This window comes from Ursus arctos, unplaced genomic scaffold, assembly GCF_023065955.2.
Source record: "Ursus arctos isolate Adak ecotype North America unplaced genomic scaffold, UrsArc2.0 scaffold_1, whole genome shotgun sequence".
Lineage (NCBI taxonomy): Eukaryota > Metazoa > Chordata > Mammalia > Carnivora > Ursidae > Ursus > Ursus arctos.
The window spans coordinates 102,725,568-102,739,998 of record NW_026622763.1 but is presented as its reverse complement, the minus strand read 5'-3'; the positions used below and the strand labels follow the sequence as shown (position 1 = coordinate 102,739,998).

Genomic DNA, 14,431 nt, shown 5'->3' with positions numbered 1-14,431 from the left:
TTGGCCCCAGCGCTCACCAGAAGGCTGCCAGAAGAAGACGGTGTCCCCTCCCTTCAGCCTGCTTGAACAACCGTAAAAACCAAAACCTAAGGCCTCGTGTGGAGTACCTGGCTCTGAGGACCCAGAGGCAGGTGCTGCCTTAAGCAAAACCCCACACTTAGCAAACACACACTACCAATTTGGCTCAACCCCTGCCTCTTCCTGCTTCTTGAAACTGAGAACACAGAGTGGATTATGAAGCAGGGAATTCACTGGATTCACTTCCTCCTGCAGTTGCTCTCCTGGTCCTGCTCCCCCGTCCAAAGGGTGTTTTAACCATCACAGCCTTTAATTCACTAAGTACCTGCTATGTGCTGGGTGCCTGTCCCTACCACCGCTGGTGAGGTAGTAGTGCTGCCCTGACCCTGCCAATGGGAGGATGAAGCTACAGGTGTTTACAAGCGGAGGTCCCACAGCTGACAGCTGGCACAGCCAGGACATGAGGTCAGTTCCCCGGAGCCCTGCGCTAGAGCAGGAACCACGGTGGGCTTGCTCGTGGCAGTGAGCCCAGGCGGCAGGAGCTGCTGTCCGAAATACGTGGGGCTTCCCTTCTGGCAGGTCTTCTAGCTTCAGAGGCCTCATGGGACACCCTCAGCCCATGAGTACGACTTTCCCCACCCCGGCTCCAGGCCTGCAGTCACAAAAATTGGGAAGAGTTTCCATGAGGGAAATCTGCCAATTATATATATAGCTTTTCCTCTCTCTAAGCCAAAGTGACTGGCGCAGGGGTTTTGCCCAGGAAATATCTGAGCTCCAAACAAGCTGAGAAGGAAAACTGATGTTGAAATCTGGATAAAGGTCATGGTTCCTCACCAAAGGAGCAGCCCTGGCCACCCCACAGGCTGACGTCTGCTGGAAACAGCTGAGCAAGTCAGGTCCAGGGCTCCACCCAATGTAGTTCTACTAAGGAACTTTCATTCATTCAACAAACATGAATGCCAAACAGATGAGATTTAAAACAACTAAAAATATTACTTAAATCCATTACCTAGCTTCTTTTTTAGAGTTATCAGGCAGTACTACTAAAACAGGAGAAGTAAAAGGTAAAGGAAAACTGACGTTTTTCTCCTTTTTTTAGTAGTTATTGCCCAATAGCTCTAAGGAGAATAACTCTCCCGATATCTACTCTTCGGCTGCAGATGCCATTTTTCTACACTCTCTGGACCTCATCTGAACTCCTTTGAAATTCCTGTAAATCGGAATAACTGCTAAGTGCGGCAAGCTAAACTCTATTACTGTCCTACTATCACTGATGAGTGGTGGTACAGATGAAAACCAGGAAGCCTTCAGAGGGCACTTTTCTACCAACCCGGTGACCTATGAGATGCTATCCCCATTTCACAGATGAGGAAATGGAGTTACCCAGCTAACAAACAAGACCACCTTTATAATAGACCTCGTAAAACCTCTGGATACCATTAAATATTTCACCAATATTCCCTGGGGGAAAAGGAAGTTATAAATACAGACATGACAAATCACTCCTTACTTTGTATGGCGTGGTTATTCTGACACGGTCATTTCAGGGCAATCATCAGGATGATGCTAGGAGCAAAGCCTGCTAGATCAATCCCTACCCCAGTAAGCCACATGGTGTGGACACACGACCAAGCAGAGGTGCCACATCCTACTTTAGGGAAGTTGTGTGAGATTTCAACATGGCATTCGGCAGAAGCAGCCCCCTAAACATGTATATTCCACAGGAGAATATAATTCTCATTCAATTTATAGGAAATTATACTGAAATATGGGCACATTTTGTTTGTGCCACAGACCCTGAAAACCCTCTTTATTGTCAATCCCCCTTATTTGGCCAATCCACCTTTCTGAAATTTACAAACAAATTTAAATGTACCTAATAGGACCTCTCCTTCCTTTGATTCTGTTCTTATATGATGCCAACAGGCACTCGCTTCTGGCTTTCTGCCTTCTGCCCTGGCTCCTTCCGCTCCCTCCAACCCCCCTCTGCCCTCACATCAGCATGTGCAGACTCCCCCCGCTGCCCTTTTCCGGCCCACCCCTCTGCTCTCCTTTCTTCCTCAGTCAGCTCAGTCACCTCTGCCCAGGTCCCCCATCGGCCCACTTCCTCATCATCAAACCCAGACTGGCCTCCACTCCTTCATCACAGGTACATGACACGCTCGCCTGAGATTCTGGGGACTTAGGATACATTACAGTTCCAATTATGATCCATTCAAAATCAGGTAAACAGAAGCTGATGAAGCTGTAAACCAGAACCAAACCCAAATCAAAGAGAGCAGAAGAAAGTTTCATCTTCTCAGTCTCGAGGGCAGGCAAGAGAGGTGAAAAAAGACACAAGACAGAGCATAGGCTGCCCTCTCCAGGAGAACGGCACCCTCTCTTGGGCAGGGGCTCAGCACAGGGGCTGCTCTGCAGGGGAGACCACACCCATCTTCCCAGATGTCCTTCCTGTGGTCTAAGATGCTCTGAGATGCTCGCTCTAGCAGTATCTTCAACAGGAAAAACAGAGCATTCGAAGTCCCTAATGCTGCAGGAGTGAGGAAATTAAAGGTTAACTGATCAACTCTGCCACACCTACAAATGAAATATCTCCACGTATAAAAGTGATCGTTATAGACTCATGATGTGGAAGTGTTTATGATGAAAATATAAATTACACACATACTGTGTGTATAATGTGTGAAATGTACCATACGCCTCTTGACATATGACTGAAGGGGACCCAAAGAAAGAAAGTAGCTGCTGAGCTGCTGTGACCTTTTCTCCCCACTCCCTTGAAATCTCCTCTAAAATCATTATTACCATGGAAACACTCTACAAAATAAATGGATAAGCTGCCCTGCACACGGTTCCCGTCCCGGGACGCTCCTGGACTCCACCCCAGAGCCCACTCACATGCCCCTTCTCAGTGGCCACGGGCAGCCCCCGGGCCCACACAGCCACTTCCGTCTCCATGCTCCCACTGTGCTCTGCACCTTCTGCTGCTGCACTTGTCACAGGGCACAAGAATTCCCTCTTTTCATGTCTAACAGCCTCTGAGAAATCCCTGAGCGCAGGGAAAGTGTTTGTCCACCGCTGTCTGCCCTCAGGCGCCCAACAGGGATTGTGCCACCACACAGATGGTTGAAAGAAGGAAAAACAAGTCTTTCCAAAACATGCATCTTTTCCAATTGGTTCCTGTTCGATTTCAGAAATCAGACTGCCAAGGTAAGGCCGTGCTGTTGCCAAATTATTCCCATATTCTCCAGGGGTAAACAAGAAGTTTTCAAACCATCAAACTTGCTGAAAACACACACACATGCACACACGTGCACACACACACGCAGCAAAGGTGCTGGCCTGACCCAAAGCTGCTCACCAGAATCCAGAGACACACAGCTCCTAGGAAGCTCCTCGGCCCAACGTTTATAGCATTTTAAGAGGGTAACGGCAGCAAGAAGAGGTCCAGCCCACAGAATCATCCACAACGATGGATGTTGGTTCCGTAGGACTTCACAAAGAACAACAACTCAATATCCTCTCTAAACAAAAAGAAGCAACGAAACCTACTTCCAGTACTCTGGACTGGGGACAGCAGCTTCAAAGAGGACACCCAGCCTCAAGTCAAGACCTAAGAAGGTGAGACCAAGAGTGCGCAGGTCACTAAGGAGCCTGTGCTCATTTGGCATCACATGAGCATGGGTCCCAAACGTGGCTGCACTTCAAAATCACGGAAAGCTCTAAAAAATCACCCATTTACAAATCAGCATCAGAACCTCTGGGGATGGTGCCAGGAACTTTTTTCCCCCAAGGGTGCCCAGGCACAGCCAAGTTTGGGAACCACTGCCCTGAGCGAGAAGATGCCAGTGCGTTCCCTTCTGACCACGGCACGAACAGGAAGATCCTACAGAAGGCAGAGTTTTCACCCGAGGAGTGGGCAGGGTCTACGGAGGGAACTTGGGGAGAGGGCCTTCAGACTGAGGTGCCCCACCAAGACCAAGGCGACCTGTGCCCCGGGGGTTTAAGAGCAGGCCATGGCAGGGCGAGAGGCTGGGATAGCTGGCGAGCACCAGGTCCCCTGGACTATATGATGTAAGAACCGGGGTGGCACTCAATAATTTATACTGCTTTTAGAAATGGGCAGAATGTGACTCTTTTTAATGGTTTTATATTTCAGGTATATTCCAGTCAAACTTGTCTTTCCTCTTCAAGGTCCAACTCAAGTGCAGCTGCTGCCAGGACCCCAGGGATAAGGGTAAAACAGTCAGACTGTTTTAGGTTGAGTGAAGTCTAGAATAATCTATAGTGATTTTAATTAGAAGTTATTCAGCAAACACAGAATGTATGAAACATTTCACTTAAGAAATATAAACAAAACAGGGGCGCCTGGGTGGCACAGCGGTTAAGCCTCTGCCTTCGGCTCAGGGCGTGATCCTGGCGTTATGGGATCGAGCCCCACATCAGGCTCCTCCGCTATGAGCCTGCTTCTTCCTCTCCCACTCCCCCTGCTTGTGTTCCCTCTCTCGCTGGCTGTCTCTATCTCTGTCAAATAAATAAATAAAATCTTTAAAAAAAAAAAAAGAAATATAAATAAAACAAACTAAAAGAAAATCGTCTAATTAAATACCAAATGACATCATAAATTGTTTCACTGCTTTCAATTCCCCCATTGAACAGGCAATGAGTGCCTACAATCATACTGTTAATAGCAGCAAACACTTAACATCATGCCTACATTGTATTAACTCATTTCATCGTCACAACAACCCCATAGTAGGTACTATTACTATTCCCCATTTCTCAGAGGAGGAAACTGAGGCTCAGAGTGCTTTAGTGACTTGCCCAGGGCCACTCAGCTAGCAAGAGGCTGAGCTGAGATTCATGGCCAGGCCTCCCAGTCCTCGCCCCTGGGCACTGGCACAGCACAAGTGCCCATAGTGGGTACCGTCACCAATAAGGAATGTAACCTAGTCCTACTGTCTAGGTCCTTACACTTGAGGAAATGCAGTTCCTGGACATTCGAAGACAGAGGCCCTGCTTCCTCTAGAAAAACCAAAGCATGGAAATACCACATAGCACATCATTTTCCCCATAAATGAAGTAACTGAACATGTTACGGCATAAGTCCCTAACACCCAAGCGGCATAACTCATAAAGCACCATCCTTCCCTCAGGCCCCTGTCCCCCCATAGCATTGGCTTTCTGGATCACTGCTGAGAGCAGCCTCCATGCCTGCCCTCTGGTTGCTCAGGGAAGACCTAGAGCCCCACTGAGGGAGGGTGTCATGAGCACCCACCCAGCAGCCCGGAGAACTGGATGGGTGCCTCGACAAAACCAGAGCCAGCTGCTGGTCCCAGGGCCAAGGTCCCGCCCCATGCCAGCACCACAGCCCAAGGAGTCAGAGGAAGGGGGCTCAGGCAAAGCCCAAGGGCCATGAGCACATGACACCATGACAGCAGGTGACATCCCTGACAGGGGTGAAGGGCTCCAGGCAGTGAAACTTCCAGAGAGGCACCGTCCTCTCCCAGGCAACGTGGGCGCAAACGCCTCACAATCCCCGCGTGCTTCAGGCTCCTTGCCATCCAAGGGACACGGGCCAGTACTCAGCCCGCACCCGCCTGCAGGCAGCCCTCGTCCTGCTTCCGGCCAGCCATCCACAGCACCTGTGTACACTCCGATGACGAATCCCTTTGTCCTACTTAGTTTCGAAAATCTTCACTAATTCAATCCAGCTGATTCTGCCTCCCTCGAAAGGGACAGTGCCTCTGACACCAAGGACCCTGAAGTCAGTCTCTCAGGTGAAATTTCTAGAACTGGAGGGGCAAGCGATGTGCCCCTGGTAAGGGAGGGTGTCCAGAGCCACCCATGTCTGGCCCTGCACACATGAGGTGACCGTAAGGCCTTGTGTAGAGCTGCCTTCCGGGAAGCAATAATCACCAACTGCTCAAAACCCCATTTTTCTTCAGCACCCTACTGAATTCCCAAGTCACATAAGAGGAGGAACGGCACTGGTGAGGAGAAGTATTTTACCAAAGAGCCTGCAGCCCTGCTCTCCATCCAGCCCCTTCTCTCGACTGTGGCCCCACCGAGGCTTCCACACCTCCCACTGGGCGACCACAAAGGCCACCTGCCTGGCCTCCTCACATCCATTCTGGCCACCTCCTCCTGGAAGATCAAATCTTCGGCAGCAGCCAGACTTGTAACAAAAACGGCTTTCAAAATCTGAATGGCTTCCCAGTACCCATGGCAAAAAAGTCCCAACTCCACACAGCCCAGAAAACACTTCACCTCTGACCTCTGCCCATCTCAGCACCCTCACACGTTCTGCCTCCTCCGGCAGGAACCACTCCCACCCCCGGGCACCTGCCAAGCCGGCCACGGCTCCCTCTCAGCCTCAGGCCTCCGAGCCTCTCGTCCCTGACACCTGCCCCCCGCTGCAGCCCTGAGCTGCCTCCCCCCCAGCCTGCTGCTTCTGTGACTACTTGGCCCACAGTGCCCACGAGACCCGCAGGCTGCATGAGGGGAGACCTGCACGGCAACCCCGAGTGCGGCCCAATGGAAGTGCCCTGCCTAGTGAGAGCAGCGGGGGGAGGGGCCCAAGTCATCCTGGAATTAGCGGCAATCAAGTCACTCCTCGACAAAGACTGTGTGCTGGCTCCTGGGTGAAGCAGTGAACAGAACAGACAAAAACCACTGCTCTCACGCAGCATCCACTGTGGCATGGGAACAAAGAAAACCAAATGGACTCCGAGGAGAGACTCTGAGGGACGGGTTGGGTGGCAGCGTGAGAATACAGCTGTGCTGTGCCCCACTGCTTCGACTTGTTCTTGCTGCATTTTGAAACTCTGAATAACATTGAAGGAGGTGATGAAATTTCATCACATCTCTATTAAAATAGGGCAAAAATTGAAAATGCTGAAAACACTGACTTCAAGAAATAAGTCAGTAAAAGCCCTGTGCTCTGACGGCCCTCCAATGCCTGGCACACTCTAGAGCTCCCGGCTGCTAGGGGAAGGCCATATAAGAAGCCAGCGCAGGACTGGAAGACAACAAAAACCACTACGGAGAGCTCAAAGACGAAGAGATCGGGGCGGGGGGGTGGGATCCAAGTCAATGAAAACATCTGGAATCCCAAAAGAATATGGAAAATCTTTCCCTGAAACAGAAAATGACTACATTAAACAGAAAGTATTTTTTAAAATACCACTCTATCAAACAAGAATTAGCCAGGATAAAAACAAACTAAAAAGAATGTGAAAGCTACGCTGGATGGGGGTAACAATCACAAGTAAATGCAAACAAAATTAAAACTTTCTAAGTAGGGGCGCCTGGGTGGCGCAGTCGTTAAAAGCGTCTGCCTTCGGCTCAGGGCGTGATCCTGGCGATCCAGGATCGAGTCCCACATCAGGCTCTTCCGCTGGGAGCCTGCTTCTTCCTCTCCCACTCCCCCTGCTGTGTTCCCTCTCTCGCTGGCTGTCTCTCTGTCACATAAATAAATAAAATCTTTAAAAAAAAAAAAAAAAAACTTTCTAAGTAGAATTTGAGGAAACCAACAAGTTAAAATAATGCAGAAGAGCTTGACAGACATGGAGGATCCAGAACCGTACCCCTACAAACCCCTGCCCCCTGTAACCCGTTTAACCAGCAGCTGCGCTAGGTGCACCCGGCCCCCTTCATCCACCTCCACCCTGGCTGCACTGATGCACCACCTGTCCACTGCCCACCCTCCACCCCTCCCCACTCAGAACCAGGAGCCTCCCTCTCTTGGCAAGGGCTGTGGTCTTCCCCCACATCCTACACACCCTCCATCCTTCCTCCTCCAGTTCACACTCCGCAATGCAACCAGAGCAAAACATTCTCACTGCAAATCTGGGAATTTCACCAAACGGAACTATTCAATGGTATTACGGGTTGAATGACTAAGTCCCAAGCCCTTCCTATGGCCTCCTCCAGTCTCTCTCCCTCTGGCCTCAGCCAGCCACACAGCCCTTCTGCTTCTTCACACAGTCTACACTGCATCATCCACCACAAGGCCTTTGCACACACTGGTCCCTGGACTCGCCCCATTCTAGGATGCCTACAGGCATGAGACATACAGACCCACTCACACACTTGTACACACTTCCTTCAGTTGATTTACCACTAACCAGTTTTCACATCTCAGTTAAAACATTACTTCTTCAGGGGCAGTCCTCCCAACACTACCCCAGTACCAGTGGGGGTCCTCCTTATGATGCCCCACAGAGCCTTCCTTCCCTGTAACCTGTTTCACCTGTAACCTCTCTGCGTGTGCTTCACTGAGCCTTCGAAGAATATGAACTTGACGAAGAGCCCCTCTCCATTTCTGCTCATCAGTGACAGTTGACCACTGAGCATGGTGCTGGGCCCTGGACAAGCCCTCAAAAGGCACATGCTGAATCAATAAATGAATAAACAACAAATTCCCAAAGAACAAAACAAAGCACACAAACCAGAATTATACAGAAAATACAAGGAAAAAAAGACTTTTTCAAAGTTGGACAACCAAAACCAAGCCTGGAAGACAGAAGATTCAATACCAGACAAACTAGTAAGCAAAATCCAATTATCACTTAAGAGAAAAATAGTCCCACGAGATTTCAAGAAGAAATGTACGGGGCGCTGGATGGCTCAGTTGGTTAAGCACCCGACTCGATCTCAGCTCAGGTCTTGATTTCCACAGAGCGCATGGAGCCTGCTTAAAAAAAAAAAGGAAAGAAAGAAAGAAATGTGCAGGTATCTACCAAGATGGTAACAAAGCAAGGCTGGCTTCAGAGGCCTTCCCTCCAACACCAACACTGGGAAACACCATGCTGTTAGAGTTGATCTAATAAAAAAAAACAAAACACCCTATTTTGTTTCCTTTGTGAAAGCAGAACATTCTACATCAGTCTTCTTTTTTGTTCTTCAGTGCTTTCTCGTTTTCATTAGTGTGATACTAACAACAATGGTTGGTAGTTGGCAAGTTCTAGGTGGCTAAACACCCCGTCAGGTACACAGCTTCACCGAAAAAGGACATCACCACATGCACTGGCTATAAGCAGATACAACATAAGAAAATTTGTGAATTGTAAATGTATCTTTTAAAGGAATTTTTAAATTCAACTCATCAACAAATATAAATGTAAATGGTGCATATACCACTCGCAAAAATGCAAAACAGAAGAGAGATACCAAGGAAGCATTCAATCAAGAAAGCACAACACAGCCACTAAACACAGGAGTCCGATGTATAAAAATCCTGACAAGCAGAAATTGTCTCAAGTTCACAATTATATACAGCTCCAGACTGAGGAAAAACAACTTCTAACAATATATTGCTTACAAGATTTAAATCTAAAATAGCAAGGAAAAACTGAAGATAAAAGTGAGGGTGGAAGACAGAAGTACACATTATCAATTAAATTCTGAACAAAGAAATATAACAATATCAGACAGAGTACAATTAGTGATAAAGACTGTTCAGTGTAAAAAAGATGTTACCTTATTGACAAATAATTACTCAGTAATGAGGGTATTAACATTTATATGTTTGGGTGTGTGGGTGGCTCAGTTGGTTAAGCATCTGCCTTCAGCTCAGGTCATGATCCCAGAGTCCTGGGATCAAGCCCAGCATCAATCTTCTCCCTCTCCCTCTGCCCTCCAATCCCTGCTCATGGTCTCTCTCGCTATCTCTTTCTCTCTCTCTCTCTCTCTCAAATAAGTAAATAAATAAATAAAATCTTTAAAAAAAAATTTAATGTGTCTAAAAGCACTCCAAAGGGCACCCAGGTGGCTCAGTTGGTTAAGCGTCTGCGTTTGGCTCAGGTCAAGATCCCAGGGTCCTGGCATCAAGCCCCGTGTTGGTCTCCGTGCTCAGCAGAGAGTCTGCTTGTCCTTCTCCCTCTGCCCCGACCTCCTGCTTGTGCTTTCTCTCACTCACTCACTCCCCCAAATAAATAAATAAAATCTTTAAAAAAATACAAAAATAAAAGAGCTTCAAAAATAGTGAAGGTAAAAAGTGTTGCAAATGTAAGGAAAAAATGACAAATATAATTATCCTGAAAGAGAGTAATTCCTCATCAGTCTCTGGAAGATCAACTAAATTAAAAATAGGATCATAAGAAGATTTAAACAACAAATTTCATAAATTGTGACAAAGACCAAACTTTATTCCCTTTGGTAAATACATTATCCTTCAAGTAAATGGTATCTAACACTTCTCACATTTTATAAAGAGTGATCTTAATGTCAGATACCTTTAAGTATCATTGAGCAACAACTGCCAATTCATCCATTAAGTGGAAGAGGCTGAGAGGCTGAACAGAGCTTCTGGCAATACCATACGACTGGTGGGAAAAAAAAAACACAAATTCAGAGCCCAACAGAGAATGAATACCTCAATTTACAGCTGACAGGCCTAAAGGAGTATCCCATGAAAGCAGAGGGAGTGACAGCAATCAAAAAGTATGAAATCTTGCCATTTGCAATGACATGGATGGAATCAGAGGGTATTATGCTAAGCAAAATAAGTCAGTCAGAGAAAGACAAATGCCATATGATTTCACTCATATGTGGAATTTAAGAAACAAAACAGATGAACATAGGGGAAGGGAAGGAAAAATAAAATAAGATAAAAACAGAGAGAGAGGCAAACCACAGGAGACTCTTAACTACAGGGAACAAACTGAGGGTTGCTGGAGGGGAGGTGGGGGGGGTGGGGTAACTGGGTGGTGGGCATTAAGGAGGGCACTTCATGTTATGAACACTAGTGTTATTTGCAACTGATGAATCACTAAACTCTACCCTGAACCTAATAATACACTATACATTAACTATTGAATTAAAAAAAAAAAAAAGCAGAGGAAGTGAAAAGAGACCAGCCAATGGAAAAAGTAAAGCCCACAATCAAATTAGCTCTATCACAAACTGGATTTAAGACAATCTGTTGCTACTTTGCCTACCTACCAGAAGCAAAAGTAAATGGTAAGGGAAGACATCATCATCTGAGCATAAAGTTATCTTGACAATTTTTCCAACAATGCTTGTCGACCAAAATTAACAGGCATACCAGGAAAAAAAGACTAAAGAAACAAAAGCGAAGAGAAAAATCAGACAATAGAAAAAGGCCCATAAAAGAACCAGATATTAAGAACCAGATATTTGAGTTTTCAGACATAGACTTTAAAATAAATATGTTTGGGGCGCCTGGGTAGCGCAGTGGTTAAGCATCTGCCTTCGGCTCAGGGCGTGATCCCAGCGTTCTGGGTTCGAGCCCCACATCAGGCTCCTCCACTAGGAGCCTGCTTCTTCCTCTCCCACTCCCCCTGCTGTGTTCCCTCTCTCGCTGGCTGTCTCTCTCTGTCAAATAAATAAATAAAACCTTTAAAAAAAATAAATAAAATAAAATAAAATAAATATGTTTACTATAGGGACTTTGGCAGGTAACTAGAAACCTTTTTTTAAAAAATCAAATGAAAATTCTCAAGCCGAAAGATAAAATAACTGAAAGTGAAAACTCAATAGAAAGACTTAATTACAGACAAGACCTGAAGAACATCAGAAGATAATAATGATAATAAAGCATCCAGAGTGAAAAGAATAGAAAATATTTTTTTTAAAGACAGTGAAAAGACCTAACATATAAGTCCCAGAATAAGAGGAAAAATTAATGGGTAGAAGCAATACTTGAAGAAATAATAACCAAGACTTCGCCCAAACTGACAAGAGAAGGAATGTAAATCCATAGATTTCAGAAGTGCTAGGAATGCTAAGCAAGATAAATACAAAGAAACATGCCCGAAAAATCATAACAAAACATAATAAAAATCTTAAAAGTAGTAAGAAGTAGAAAGAACGGTATATTACCATCCAAGGAGCAACAATAAGACTGATAAATTACTTCGAAGAGAAATAATGGAAGCTAAAATACAATGACTTTTTTTTTCAACGTAAGGTCTGTGTCCAACGTGGGGCTTGAACTCACAACCCCAAAATCAAGAGTCACGTGCTCTACTGACTGAGCCAACCAGGTGTCCCTACAATGTTTTTTAGATTGCTGAAAGAAAATTGCTGCCAAGCTATAATTGTATAACAAGCAAAAATACCCTTCGAAAAGGTGAAATAAAGATATTTTCAAACAAAAATAGAAACCCCTACTAAAGAAATATTGAAGGGAGTTTTTCCAAACAAAAAGAATACTAACCCAAATGAATCAAAGAAATACAGAACGAAAAAAAGAGCAACAGAAAAGGCAAATATCCATTATAAAGCTAAATGACTATGGACTGTACAATAATGTCCTATGAGGTTTCAAATATTTGTAAAATTAAATAAACAACAAACAGAAAGACAAGAGGAAGAGTATAGAGGTTTGTTTTTAAGTACCACAAATTAACTGTAGTTTCAATTATAATTTCAGTAGCAATGAAGAGTATAGAGAGTATGAAGGCTCTAAGATCCTTGCATTATCAGGGAAGCACGAAAAGTACTAACTATTACAATTTAGTAAATCAAGAATATATTTTGTAATCTGTAGAATATCCACTAAAATAATGTATATGAAACAAGCTAAAAAGAGGGAAAATGAAATAATCCATTTAAGAAAGGAAGAAATGGGTGAAAAAAATATAAAAAGACAAAGAAAAAACAAATAATAATGTTAGATTTATACCCAAGTACAAGAGCATCTTAGTATAAACATAATCAATTTCATCAAAAATACTGGTCAATTTTAAAAACCACGCAACCATGTGCTGCTTATAAAAAATATACCTCAAATATAAACAAAAAGGCTGAAAGCAAAAGAAAATTATATATAATTACTTACAAAACAACTACCATCCAAAATAAAACTATTGCAGTTATAGTAACTCAAAATAAACTTTAAGGCAAAAAAATATGAAGAGAATAGAAGGTTATTTCATAAAAGATTCAATCTAGTAAGAATATAAAATAACCCTAAATCTATATGCACTTAAAAATAATCCTCTAAACATATAAAGCAAAACAGAATGAAAACAAAAAACAGGGAAGTCCACAATCACAGGAGATTTTAATAAATCTTAATAACTAATAGGAGAAGCAGAAAAACAAATCAGTAGGTTATAAAATATTTGAGAAAAATAACTAAACCTTTGTCCTAATCAAATGCATACAGGAACTACTGAATCCAAGTTATGTTCAAATGCAAATGGAACATTTATGAAAACTGGTGGGTAATAAAAAGTCTCAACAATTTCAAAGGATTAAAATCATACAGTATATTTTCTGATCATATTAGAATGAAGCCAGAAATCAATAACAACTAGAAAAATCCCCCAAGTGCCATATTAGGAAATGCACAGATCACAAAGACACAATATACATTATGATGTCATTTATATCAAATATCTAAAACAGTCAAAACTAAAAATCTACAGTGTTGGAGGTCAAGACAGTGGTTACATTTGGAGAAGGGAGGTTAACAGATCATGAAGGGAGCCTCTCTGGGCTCGGAGATGTTCTATCACTTGATCTGAGTGGCCATTACACATCAGGCTTGCACTTACAGTTGTGTATTTTTTGGTATGTAAGTCATTTTTCAATCTAAAAACTTACTTGAAATATATAAAGTTCCAGTAAAGTAGAAATTCTATTTTGACAAACTCCCTTAGAAAGTTATGGTAGTAAAAATATACCTTCAGCACAAATCTGTAATTTTGTGATCATAAAGCTGAAAATCATCTTAAAACATGTTAGAAAATGGAAAGAAGCATAAAGGAAAAATGAATAGCATTTTTACCTGGTAACATCAGCCAGGTTAAATCTAGTTAAAAAAAAAAAAAAAGGACAAAGACAAAGCACTGAAACTATCACAACCAATGAGTGCAGATTTAGACAGAAAGTGAATGAGTGAGGTAATTCTGAACCCTAAAAATACAGTGCTAACTATCAAAAGGCAGAGGAAGAAACCAATTCATCAAAACAGAAATTCAACGGCCAATCAAGGAAATTCAAATCAAAACCACACTGAGATACCACCTTACGCCAGTTAGAATGGCAAAAATAGACAAGGCAAGAAACAACAATTGTTGGAGAGGATGTGGAGAAAGGGGATCCCTCCTACATTGTTGGTGGGAATGCAAGTTGGTACAGCCACTCTGGAAAACCGTGTGGAGGTCCCTTAAAAAGTTAAAAATTGAGCTACCCTATGATCCAGCCATTGCACTACTGGGTGTTTACCCCAAAGATACAGACGTAGTGAAGAGAAGGGCCATTTGCACCCCAATGTTCATAGCAGCAATGTCCACAATAGCTAAATCGTGGAAGGAGCCGAGATGCCCTGCAACAGATGACTGGATTAAGAAGTTGTGGTCCATATATACAATGGAATATTACTCAGCAATCAGAAAGAATGAGTTCTCAACATTTGCTACAACATGGACGGCACTGG

At 44.0% G+C, this 14,431-nt stretch overlaps 1 protein-coding gene across 2 annotated transcripts in view; it reads right to left on the bottom strand.

Moving 5' to 3' along the window:
• DGKD (diacylglycerol kinase delta) overlaps positions 1-14,431 on the bottom strand; it is a 112,250-nt gene that overhangs the window by 66,198 nt on the left and 31,621 nt on the right. Inside the window, exon 1 of one of the 2 annotated variants that reach the window (XM_057305695.1) lies at positions 18-999. The exons of the other annotated variant lie outside the window; for it this stretch is intronic. The gene's annotated coding sequence lies outside the window, so the exon portion shown is untranslated. Of the gene's footprint in view, positions 1-17; positions 1,000-14,431 lie in introns of those variants that run through there. 2 annotated transcript variants of the gene reach the window in all.